General features: G+C 59.0%; 1 protein-coding gene across 4 annotated transcripts in view; it reads left to right on the top strand.

Annotated features, from left to right (window-relative positions):
• DEGS2 (delta 4-desaturase, sphingolipid 2) overlaps window positions 1–12,718 on the top strand; it is a 73,841-nt gene that overhangs the window by 57,530 nt on the left and 3,593 nt on the right. Inside the window, exon 1 of one of the 4 annotated variants that reach the window (XM_047797187.1) lies at window positions 2,244–2,358. The exons of the other annotated variants lie outside the window; for them this stretch is intronic. The gene's annotated coding sequence lies outside the window, so the exon portion shown is untranslated. Of the gene's footprint in view, window positions 1–2,243; window positions 2,359–12,718 lie in introns of those variants that run through there. 4 annotated transcript variants of the gene reach the window in all.

Below are 12,718 nucleotides of genomic sequence, written 5' to 3'. Positions count from 1 at the left end.
GTCTGTCCTGTGAGGTGAGCAATAACCCGGCACTGTCTGTGGCCTCACCAGAGGCAGCCATTGTCCCTTACATCTGTGAACTTCCTGCTGGCAGCTCAGAGGGGTGATGGCGACAGCCCAGTGCTCTCTCCCCCACAGAGCACAGCAGGTCGGAGGCAGGGCTGTGCTCCCCTCCCTCCCCCTGGCTGTCCCTTTGCAGGACTCAAGGGGCACTTGGTCCCAGCGGAGAAGGCTGGGAGATACATTCTGGCCCACAGAGCTGCCTGGAGGCATCCAAACACTCTGGGCTGCAGCCTTACCTGCCCATCCTGCGTAAGGGGCACAGTTGTCCTTTCTGGCGAGTGGGCGTGAAGATAAAAGGAGATCTTGGGGGAGTCCCGGTTGTGGCTCAGCGGGTTAAGAATCTGACTAGTACCCATGAGGATGCGGGTTCGATCCCTGGCCTTGCGCAGTGGGTTAAAGACTCAGTGTTGCCGCAAGCTGCGGTGTAGGTCACAGGAGCTGCCTGGATTGGGCATTGCTGTTGTGATGGCTGTGGTATGGGCGGCAGCTGAAGCTCCAATTCCACTCCTAGCCTGGAAATGTCCATAAGCTGCGGGTGCAGCCCTAAAAAGGAAAAAAAAAAAAAAAAAAGCAGTCTTGGGTGAGAAGGGGCTCAGTGTAGGACTCGGTGCTCCAGGACATGGAGAAGGATGGCTAAAGAGAGAAGCCACGGCCCTGGAACCCACCCAGGAAGCCTCCCCAACAGGGTGGCTGGGCAGCCCGGAAGACTTGGAGAAGAGAGAGGTGACTTGGGGCCGGGTGGGACAGCAGGGCTCCTCAAGGACCGACTCTCCAGGGAGCTTTGCAGTTTCCCACTGTCCACTGGGTGCTGTGGGTTCCTCCCCACGCGGCCAGTTTTGAGTAATGAACTTGGAATGTGCCGTTCCCAACCCCAGGTCCTGACACACTGTTCCCCACCCTGGATGTCCTTCCTCGGTGCTCTGCCCCCCTGGCTCGTTCTTGTCAGGTCTCCCTCCCGTGGGGACCCACGCCCCACATCTGTGTGAGGATGCTCCTCTGGGGACCCCCTCCCTGGTTTCAGCCCCTTGGGTTCTTAGCTCTCTGGGGCAGGTTGCGTGGGTCTAGACCTTGGCTGAGCAGCTGATCTCTAGCAAGGCCAACACCCGCTCGTGAGCCACGTGATCCGGGGCAGGTGAGTGGGAAGCGGAGGAAATGCAGGTGTGATTGAGTTAAAGTGTCCCTCGTAGTGCTTTCCTATGGCCTTGTGTGCAGACGAAATGAGGTGGGTGCTGTGTCGCCGGGCCTCTGCAAGTGTTTGCTGGGATGACAGTGGTTCCTTCCTGTGGTCAGGCCCAGTCCTCCCCAAGGCAGGGACTCCTCTCCGGCTCCGTTATCCTCCAGCTGATGCCATGTTCCCAGCCCGGGAAATCCTGGTTGTAACCATCAACGTCTCTTTACAGAGGAGCCCCCAGAGTGGGGCTCCAAGAGGGGACGTGACTTGCCTAGGGCCTCCCAGCTCAGAGGCCACAGAGGCCAAATTGGTGTTTGGGTGCAGATGTGCTCCATGCCAGCCAGGGGGCTGCCATGACCCTGCCAAGCTCCTAGGTGGCTACTGGATGCTCAATAGGGACACTGACCTTGGAATCAGAAGCCAGGAAGTCCTGGCATAGAGCTGGCTGCAGCGCTTCTCAGGCAGGACCAAGTCCCTCCCCAAATCCTGGGATGTGTCTCCCAGGCCAGGGCTGAGGCGCCCTGTGCCACGAGGCGGGGAGCAGAGCCAGCAAGACTCTGGTCCTGTCAGAGCTCAGAGCCGGGCGTGGCCACAGGAGTGGAAGTGGGTTAAGGATCCGACGTTGCTGTGGTGAGCTCTGGTGTAGGTCACAGATGTTGCTGTGACTGTGGCGTAGGCTGGCAGCTGAACCCAGGTTCAACACCTAGCCTGGGGACCTCCATATGCCGCAGGTGTGGCCCGGGGAAAAAAAAAAAAAATCAAAGGAAAACAAGGAAGTATGACTCGATATTTGCTTAGGAACGGTCGCCGCTGGGGATCTTGGGGTGGCAAGTGGTGAAATCCAGAACAGAACTGGCCGGAGCTTGGGGTGGGGGGGAGATTTGTGGCGTGTTCTCACCCAATCAGAGATGCCGGCGCCAGGGGTGGTGGGCAGGTCCATTCTCTCCTCAACCCTCCACCACCCTGCTGTGCTTGGCCTTATCCTCATTGGCCGCCGGGGGAGTCGGGGGCTGGAGCCTGTGTCCACCCAGCTCTGAGATTCCAGAGAGAAAAGAGGTGCCTCCTCCAACTCCTGCCCCGAGCAGCGCGACCCCGCCTCGAGCCAGCCAGTCTCCCGCAGAGCTGTGAGTCCTCTGATTGGCCGGTGTGGGCAGTGATGGGCTAGCCCCACAGTACTGCAGGGGCATGGCAAGGGCAGGGCGAAGCAACTCTTCTGGAAAGGGGTGCTCTGGTCCTAAGCTGGGTGGGCAGGGAGGGGTGCTGGGTGCCTGGGTGCAGAGCAGTGCAGACAGAGGTGGTCCCTAGGACCCCACCTGACCTGCTTTTGTCCTCCCCTGCTGGCGTCCTCCAAGGGCTTCTCTTCCTAGAATCTCATCTCTGCCCTGTTAGCTCCCCCTTGCTCTGCCCCCTGTCCTCGCTTCCTGTTCTCAAGCCACTTGGTGGTCTACAACCCCATCTGGTCATTCCCTAATTTATGGCGCTTGCAAATGTTGTCTCTGCTTGAATTCTTTCCCCTACTCTTCCTCTACCAAACTCTTATGCAGCCTTCAGGTCCCAGCCTAAATGTCCCTTTTTTCAGAAACACTGTGCTGGGAAACGTTAAACAGCCAAGTAACTCCCTGGGCACAACAGAAGGTCCTGATTTACAAATTGGCACTTGCCAGTTTTTGTAACTATTTCATCATGGTCAACTTCAAACTCCCAACGTGCCCTGGTGACCATGGAGTTGGGGAGAAAGGAGCATATGTGGGTTCTTGCCAGTGGCAGGCATGGGCTGGTTGCCACACCACAGCCTAACCTCCCCCAACCCCTGCTACTCCGTCCCTGTTCTCCTGTGGGGCACCGTGCACCTGGGCTCTATGGCCTCTGCTCCCTCTGTACTTCCACGTTGACTTGTGGGGTGACAGTTTTAAACGCCCGACTCTTGTTACTCAACTCTGAGCTCCTGGAGCAGGGCCAGGCCCCTCTGCACCAGCGCCTGGCACTCACGCTCACGGAGAGGCTGAGGGAAGCAGCGGGCACCTGGCAAAGCTTGAGCATCCCCAGTCCAGGGCTGCCACCACAGCAAGGGGTCCCCCGCAGCGGTGCCGGGGGCCTGTCAGCTGCCTCACGGAGCTTGCGGTTTAATCCTTGACAACTGGAGGGCAGGGAGATGACCCGTCTTGTTGGCGCTTTTGAGCTGATTAGTCAGGCTGAGTGTTTCTTCTTGATGTCACTGTCTGTCATCTTCGGCAAATTTTCGACTCACATCTCTGGCTCCTATTCCTGGATCTGGAAGAGTCTCCTGCACACGATGTGTAGTGACCCTGCGTGTGCCACACACCCCAAGAATCTTTCTGCCTCTGTCCTTTGTATGTGCTTGGAACATATATATATATATATATATATTTTTTTTTTTTGCTTTTTCTTATGGAAGTTCCCAGGCTAGGGGTCGAATCGGAGCTGCAGCTGCTGGCCTCCACCACAGCCACAGCCATGCCAGGTCCGAGTCGCATCTGCCACCTACAGCACAGCTCACGGCAACGCCACATCCTTAACCCACTGAGCGGGGCCAAGGATCAAACCCACAACCTCATGGTTCCTAGGCAGATCTTTTTCCCGTGTCACGACGGGAACTCCGGAACGTATTTTTCATTCCTTTTCTTTTTCTTCTCTGTCTCCTCTTCCCCTTTCTTTGGCTTTATGGACATTTGCATTTTAATGCGTGGCAGGACCCTGGGAGCTTGGGCCACTTGCCCAAGGTTGCCAGCCAGTTAGGGTTAGAGTCAGGACAGGGCTCTAAGCTGGTGATGCTGGCCTGTGCCTCTGCTCCACCCTGTCCTCTACCCGTGACCCGAAGCGAGCCTGTCCTGGTCCCTGGGATGTGACTCTCGCAGCGGCCAGTTCCCACATACCTTCCTCTCTTCTTCCCTGCCGTGCCTTCCCCCTGCCTGCTCTTAATCCACACTCCACATTCTTTAATTTGTACCCGCTTTTATGAGGTGTGGTTTATACGCCATAAAATTCGCTTACTGTAAAGGCACCGTGCAGTGGTTTTTAGTAAAGCCAACGATCCAGTTTTAGCATCATTGTCCCCTCACCCTGAAGATCCCTCTGAACACCTGCAGGCCCTCTGCAGCCCCACCCGAGTCCTTCTGTCTGCATCCTCATCCTTTAGGTTCCGGCTGAGTGTCCCGGGACTGCGCGTGTGGCCTCTCTTGGCACGTCCTGGTTGGGACACTTTGGGCCGCCCACCCCGGCTCAGCCTGGGTCCCCTCCTGCCTCTGTGATCTGGGGCCTGGCTCATCCCAGACCTTCAGCAAATATTTGTCAATGAACAAAGCAGGTTGAGCGGGAGGCAGGTGAAGGGCAGAGTGTGGTGACTCTGAAGGCACTTGGGGCCATATCCCCCATCTCCCAGGTCCAACCGGCTCCCCAGAGCGCCTCCCACACTAACTAGCTGGGGTTAGGAGGTGGGCAAAGGGGGCTGGCAGAGGGCGGCTTAGCAGTGGCAGGGCCAGGCTGCAGGGAAGCTGGCTAGGAAGGAGGGGATTAAGAAGGCTTTGGGCGCCTTTGTTAGAGCAGCAGAGGTAGAGTTACCCAGCTGGGGAGGGGGGGCGCTGAGGAAGGCGCTGCACGCTGTGGTGGGAACAGGGTCAGGCGGGAGCTGGAAACAGGTGAGCAGCAGGGAGCTGATGGATGCCATGGAATGTTCGAGATGAGAGAGCACTTGGGTGGGGAAAGGCTGTGACAGGGACTTCCCCTGGAGCCTCCCTGGGGTGCTGGTTGGCATATCCAGTCCTAGGGCCAGGCCCGGGCACATGCAGCATCCAGAGGGGAAGCAGGGAGAAGCTCCACGGGTTCCTTGCTGCTGGAAGCCAGCGAGAGGGACTTCGCTGCTGGCCTGGTGGTGAGGCTGGGGGGGCACCCGGTGCCAGGGCTCTGTGCCTTCTTTGCTGCCCTTGGAGGGCGAGGGCCTGGCGGCCAGAATTTGTCAGGACAGTTTCTGGGAATAACCAGGTATCCACGGGGAGACCGTTCTGTGCGATCGATGGGGGGCATTGGGTCAGGCTGCTGCCCGATCTCCCAGCAGCGCCCCCCTCCCCTGCCCCCGCCGTCTTTATGAGCAAGTCCCCCACGGGGGTAAATACATGGAAAGCATGGGACTCTTCTACCTTCTGCAGCCAAGCTCCTGAGGCCTCAGGGCCTGCCACCTCCTCTCACTTCCCCACGTGCCCCAGGGAAGGTCCCCCTTCATGGCCCAGGGCTGGCAGAGCAGCAGCTTAGGGATGGAGAGCGAGGAAGCTGGCCCAGAGAGGGACAGGGGCTTGCCGCAGGGCACACAGCCCTGGGACAGAGCTGGGCTGAGGCGGCGGCTCTCCTCCGGAACTGGGACGCAGGATTTTCTCAGGGCGCTTGGCCCCGATGACGCAGCCCAGCTCCGGGAAGCAGCCAAGGCACCTCTGCGGACCCTGGAGGCAAGCCACCATGTGGTGTGACCTCTGCTCATCTCTGAGATGGGGGACGGGCCCCTCCCGGGCAAGGTGGACAAGGCTGACTGTTAGGTGTGTGTCAGACGCCAGGCCTGGCCCGCGGAGGCCCGCAGCCACCTGTGCCCAGCTCGTGCCCTACAGGCTGGAAGTCCCATGTGTGCTGAGGTCAAGTCTGGGCTCTGTGGGCCTTGCCCTGTCAGGTCAGCCCTGGCCTCGCTGGTCCTCAGCCCCTGCTTTCTGTGTCCTACCTGGACAGTGTGACTTCTAGCAACGGCTGTTGTTCGTGGCCAGCTGCCCAGGGTTCCACCCAGGCCCCTGCTGGACAGTCATTTACATGAGTCTGTTTGGTCAGAGGCGGCTGTCCCACTGGAGCAGACTGCCCTTGAGGCATGTCCTAACCCAGCCTCTCCTATCGTCTGTGCTGGACGCCTGAGCTGGCCAGTGTCACCTGAGATCCCACAGGGGCACAGAGCCCGGTCAGGCCCGGGCCACATCATGGGTCTGCCGCAGAGCATGGGGCCCCTGTCCTTCTCGAGCATTCCCAGAGGCTCGCCTGTCCCTGACCTCATCCCCGAGCCCCTGGAAGAGGCCCCCCTTCGTCAGGCCAGCGCCCCCCTTGCCTTCCCTGTAACTCCCGCCCCCACCTATCGGGCCGCAGCCTCTCCTCCCTCCCTGGCTGCACGCGCCCCTCCGCTTCTCACCTCCTGCCGCTCTGGCTGCTGCTGAGGCCCCTCGGCCTTGCCGGGTCCTGCAGATGCTCATCCAGTGTTCCCTTCCGTGACCTTCCTTGGCCCCCAGAAGCTGGACACCCCCAAGCCCGAGGCTCCAGTTTTCCCAAACCTGCCTGCGCCCAGGGCTCTGTAGGCCTGCATGGCTGGAGGTCCCCATGCTCCTGGGGGAGGCCCCAGTCCCACCTCCCCAGGAACGAGAAGCTCGGGCCTCCACATTAGGTGTTTGCTGTTTCTCTTGAGCCAAGACTGTGTTTTTATCCAGCAGCCTCAGCGTCAGCCTCAGCCTGCTCCCCGGCGCTGTTCAGGCGCGTCCAGGGTGGCCCCACTCGGACCGGGCTTTCCAGGGGTCTCTGCTGAAGGCCGGTGTTGAGCAGGTCTCCCAGCCTGTGCGCGCCCCCGCCCGGCTGCTGTCTCCAAGCCTCCACAGAGTCGTGCCCCTTGGGCACGTTCAGCCTGGGTCCCAGTGGACGGTGCCTTTGGTCCCGCGCTGCCCTGGCTCCTGGCTGTTGGACCTGCTGGCTAGTTGGGGCTCCTCCGCCCTGTGCGGAGGTCTGGGAAGGGCCTCCAGGCAGAGCTTGTGCACTCAGCTCCTTAACTGCCTGGCGTGCGAGCTGGTACAGGGGCCCGTTTTCTGCGGCTTCCGGCAGGGTGGCCGGGCCCAGTGACCGTCCTGGCCTGGGAGCATTGGGCCAGTTCTCATAGGTCAGAGCAAGCCCGGGTCCCCATCAGCCTCCAAGACCAGCCACGGCCTCAGGTCAGAAATGGGACATTTTGACTCTGGGATCAGAAAACTGTTATTTAATGACAATAATGATAGCTGCTCCCGGGGCGCAGAACTGTCATCTCGGCCTCCCCACAGATGGGGGGTTGGGCCATCATCCTCGGTTCTCAGGTGTGGAGACCCAGGCTGGGGCGGCGGTGTGGCCAGGACTGGCCCTGGCCTGCTCGGTCAGGCACCCCAGGGCCTAGCGGGGCTGCGCCTAAGCTTGGGGCAGCTGGGTCCTTGGGAACCTGTCAAGAAAGTAGGAGGGGGCACCAGGCCGGGCCGGGCAGGGGCCCCCCATAACTTACCTTTCCTGTTTGATAGACGGGGCACTCATCCGAGGCCCCACTCTCAAAATCACAGCTGCTGGGCTGTCACTGCCCTTGCCTGTTGCCTGGCCTGGATCCCCGAGCCAGGGTCCTGGTCCCCCCTGCCCCAGAGCTTGCCAGTTTATGCTCACCTGGTGCAGGTGTGGCCTGTCTTGCCCTCTTGCCCCGGGCTCGGCTTCCTTCCCAGGGGAAGCAGAGGAGGCCTGCGGCCTGTGGGCCCAACCTGACCTGCAGGTGCGCAAAGCTTTGGGACTTGGCGTGCGATTTCCCTGGCGGGTGAGAGCGGTCTGATGGCTGAGGTTGTGAAAACGTTTCTTCCTGCCCTGCTACACCTCACCGTGGCTGCGGGCCTCCCCCTGGGCTCCTCAGGCCCTGGGCCCCTGGGGTGGCGGGCGGATTGGGTCAGTGTGGCTGGAAGGGCTGCCGGAGCTCCAGTGTCTCCTGCCGGGTGAGCTTCCTAGGGCTGCGGTGGCAAGTACGCAAACCTGGGGGTTTAAACCAACACACTCACGGAGTTGCTATTGTGGCTCAGCGATAACAAACCCGACTAGTATCCATGAAGACGCAGGTTCAATTCCTGGCCTTGCTCAGTGGGTTAAGGATGCAGTGTTGCTGTGAGCTGTGGTGTAGGTCACAGGCATGGCTCAGATCTAGTGTTTCCGTGGCTGTGGGGTAGGCCGGCAGCTGTAGCTCCGATTCAACCCCTAGCCTGGGAACCTCCACATGCTGCAGGTGCAGCCCTAAAAAGAATATAAAAAGTAAAATGACATACTTGCTACCTGGACGTCAGAGGTCTGACCCGGGGCTCATGGGGCTGGAGCTCCTTCTGGAGGCTCCCGGGGGGGCCCTGTTTCCAGGCCTTTCTAGCTTCTGGGGCCACCCTCGCCTCTTGGCTCGTGCCCTGTCCCCTCCATCTTCACAACCAGTGAGGCAGGTGGACACCCAGTACGTCGCCCTGGACTTCCTCTCTAACCTGCTTTCCCCCGTCCAGAGCCCAGGGTGACACGGGGCCACTGGGATGCTCCAGACTCTCCTTGCTGTTGTGAGGTCAGCAGACCAGTGCCCTGGGTGCCCCGCGCAGCCTGACCTGGGGCCACCTGACCAGCTCACAGGTGGCAGGACCAGGGCATCTGGGGACTGCTCGTCCGCCTGCCTCCCTCCACCTGTGTACTGGTTAAGGTGCCGGGGTCTCTGTCACTCGTCTGGGGCCCAGTCATCTCCCACGACACAGGCACATGCCACGCAGCCTCTGTCAGGCAGCGCAGGCGGGGCCGGGAGCCGATCCCGGGTGCCTGCCTCTCAGACTTGCCTCCGCCGCGCACTTTTGTGGCCTCGTCATCATGAGGTGCTTCCTCCCAGCCCCGGGTCAGCCTGAGGTTTTCCGTGCTTATCTATTCATCTGCCCGTGCTTATCTATTCATCTGCCCGGTGATCTGTTTATGGTTCAGAAATGAGCCTTGGGGAGGAGGTAACCTGCCAAGAGTTGAGTGTTTTGTTTTTTTTTACTTCAAAAAAAAAAAAAAATTGTGGGAGTTCCCGCTGTGGCACAGTGGGTTAACCATCCGGCTTGCCTCTGTGGAGGCGCCAGTTTGATTCCCGGCCCTGCACAGTGGGTTAAGGATCAGCATTGTTGCAGCTGTTTCGTAGGTTGATGCTCTGGCTCGGATCTGATCCCTGGCCTGGCAACTTCCATATGCCGTAGGGGTGGCCAAAAAAAAAAGGAAAAGGAGTTCCCATTGTGGCTCAGCTGTTAATGAATCCGACTAGGAACCATGAGGTTGTGGGTTCAATCCCTGGCCTCGCTCAGTGGGTTAAGGATCCTTAAGGATCCGGCGTTGCCGTGAGCTGTGGTGTAGGTCGCAGACGGGGCTCGGATCTGGCGTTGCTGTGGCTGTGGTGTAGGCTGGTGGCTACAGCTCTGATTCGACCTCTAGCCTGGAAACGTGCATATGCCGCAGGTATGGCCCCAAAAAGCAAAAGCAAAAAAAAAGACCCCCAAAAACAAACAAAAATTGTGGTAAAATATATATAACATCGAATTTGGCATTTTAGCCATATTTAAAGTGTGAGATTCGGGGTATTAATGATTTTGCCAGTGTTGTGCACCTGTCACTACTGTTCCCAAAACGTTTTCATGACCCCAAACGCCCATTCCCAGCCAGTCGCCACCCCCCTCCGCCCTCCCCGCCCCCAGCCCCTGGTGACCTCTGCTCTCTGGCTCTGCGAACTTGGCTCTTCTGGGTATTTCACATCCGTGGAATCTTACAAGGTGTGGCCTCTTGTGACTGGCGGCTTTCACGTGGCATCAGGTCTTCATGGTCCATCAGTGTTACGTCAGCACTTCTCTCCCTTCCCTTTTTTTGGGGGGTGCTGTGGTTGATTTGGGGGTCAATTCCGGGGGGTGGGATTAAGCTGGCATTGTGATACAGAGGCGTGGGATGTTCAATCTCGGGGTTTTTATTTACTTTAAGTTTTGTTAAAGTCGAGCTGAATTAACAGCGTTGGGATCATTTCTGCTGTAAACCAAATGACTCCCTGACACACATGTGCATCCTTTCTCTTTTAGATTCTTCTCCCATTTCAGATTCTTCTTTTTCTTTTCCCCTGTTTTTAGGGCTGCACCTGAGGCACATGGAGGTTCCCAGGCTAGGGGTCGAATCGGAGCTTCAGCTCCTGGCCTACAGCACAGGCACAGCGACGCAGGATCCCAGCTGTGTCTGCGACCTACACCACAGCTCATGGCAACGCCAGATCCTTAGCCCACTGAGCGAGGCCAGGGATCGAACCCGCCACCTCATGGTTCCTAGTCGGATTCGTTTCTGCTGCACCACGACGGGAACTCCCTTGAAATACGCAACATAGAAAGTATTGCTAACAACTTAGGAACCGTAGTCGCCGTTCTGTACGTCGCATCCGCACGAGCTGCTTGTTCATAACTGCAGGTCTCGTTCCTTCCCAGGACTGAGTGGCGCTCCCCTGCATGGAGAGGGCACATTTTGTTTATCCAGCTGTCAGGTGATGGATGCCTGGGTCGTGTCCCCCTCCGGCTGCTGTGAATAGTTCTGTGACCTTGGCTGTGCAGGTATCTGTTTGCTCCCTGATTGAATTCTTCAGGGTGTGTGAATAGAAGTGGAATGGCTGGGTCACACGGTGGTTTCGTGGTTAAGGTTTTTGAGGAACGGCCCAACTGTCTTCCTGAGCCGCTGCACCGTTCTGCCTTCCGACAGGCAACAGACCAGCACGGGTTCGGGTTTCCCGCAGCCTCGGTGGCCCTTGTTATTTTCCGCTCCGAGGAGCGCCGCCCTAGCGGCGTGAGGGGGCGTCGCACCGCGTCGCCGACTGCATCCTTGGTGACGGATGGAGCTGAGCACCTTTTCAGGTGCTTCCTGGACAGGCACACGTCTTTGGAGAAACGTCCATTCAAGTCCTCTGCTGATTTTTCTCTTGGGTTGTTCTCTTTGTTGTTGGGTTGTAGGACGTCTTTATATATTGTGGTTATCAAGCCCTTGTCCAGAGCTGGACTTCTGAACCTGCTCTGAACGCTGTTCCCTCCCTGCCCGCTGTGTCCGTCGGGGCGCCGTGGGGCCCAGGTTGATTACCAGCCCTGAGCTTCCTGCCCCCCGCCCCCAGGTTCTGCTTTGACACTTGTGCTGTGAGCACTTCCTCGTAGGCTTGATTGGCTTGTGTCCTTGGCGGTTTCAGGGACAGAGCTCCTGGGATCCAAGGGCCTGGCAGTTCTGCTGAGCTTGGAGGCCTGAGGTGGCCCCTGCAGTCGGGGAGGGCGGCTGGAATGGGAGCAGGGTGCAGGGGTGTGGGGTTCAGGCCGCCCCCCCGGTGCTGGCAGGTTGTCCGGAGGGCTGTGCGGGGCCACTGCTCACTTGGTTGGAGCCCAAACCATCATAGCTGCCAAATGAGGCGAAGGCTGGGTGGGAGTGCAGGGGGCGTAGATGGTCGGGGCATAAATGCTACCTGGGGGACTCTGGGCTTCTGGGCAGAGGTGGCCTGCGGTTCTAGGACCCGGGAACCCTGGCTCCCCCAGCATCTTCAGCAGAGGTGGCCTGTCCCCCCTCAGGGGCCAGGACTGTTCTGTGGGGACAGACACCCTGTGAGGACCATCATGCCCACGCTGTCTCGCTCTGGGGCACATAGGCCCAGAGAGGGTGGGACATGCACCACAGCCACACAGTGACTTGGGCTTGTGGCACCACTGGGGCTCTGGCAAGAGGATTTTGAGCCCAAATCTCCCCTCTGCCTGGGGCAGAATTCCTTTGCATACCCCCAGGGACAGGCAACTCACCACACCTCTGAAGCAGCCTGTTCCACTGCAGGGTGGCTCTGACAGCAAGTTCTTTGCACTGGGAAGCGGGAGGGGCTGTCACACGCTTTCCATCCTGCCCCCAAAAGGGAAGCGACGTTCTATGTCACTTGGAGGAAAGGGCAGACCAGGGTCAGACCTTGGCCCAGCCCATCACAGTCAGGGCCCAGCCTTGACCTTCTTCCCAGGCTGGCCCAAGGCTGCCCTGAGACAAGCCCCGCCCTCCCCACCTCCGATCCCCCACTAGTGTCAGGGCCTGACTCCTCTGCCCTGGGAACCAAGGGACAGAGAAGACCTTAGGTGGGAGGGCGACAGTCCCCTTGAGCCTGTGATGTCCCCCCTCCCTGCCCCTCCCTGACTGGGACGCAGCACCAGCCTCACCTGCTTTATACCTGGCCCTGCCCGCACCCACAGCAAAGGTCTCTGGAAGGCATTGCTGTCTCACCCCGAGGGTACCCACCCCACCCAGCTCTCCTCTCTTCTGCAGGGTCAGGCCACTCCTTGCTGGGAAGGGCCTCCCCTGCTTGGGCAACTCCCACTGTTTTTTCCTTTTCTGTAAAACAAAAGCTACTATAACAAACACCAAGTCCCAAAGAAAGGCATTCAACCTTTTATCGTATTTCCTTCAGATCCTAAGATCCCAAATGCTCCAGACAGAGCCAGAGCCTCCCTGCCCCCGGCCTGATGGCCGTCTGTGTTTACCCTGCATCTCCCGGCAGCCACTTGGGTTAGGGCATTATGTCTCTGTGGCCCGAGCTGGCGCCAGCTTTTTTTTTTTTTCTTTCCTTCTTTCTTTCTTTTTTTTTTTTGTCTTTTTAGGGCCGCACCTGCGGCATATGGAGGTTCCCAGGCTGGGGGCTGAACTGGAGCTGCA

The sequence above is a fragment of the Phacochoerus africanus genome, chromosome 9, assembly GCF_016906955.1.
Source record: "Phacochoerus africanus isolate WHEZ1 chromosome 9, ROS_Pafr_v1, whole genome shotgun sequence".
In the NCBI taxonomy this organism is placed as follows: domain Eukaryota; kingdom Metazoa; phylum Chordata; class Mammalia; order Artiodactyla; family Suidae; genus Phacochoerus; species Phacochoerus africanus.
Note: the sequence above shows the minus strand (reverse complement) of the source record. Positions and strands in the feature narration are given on the sequence as shown.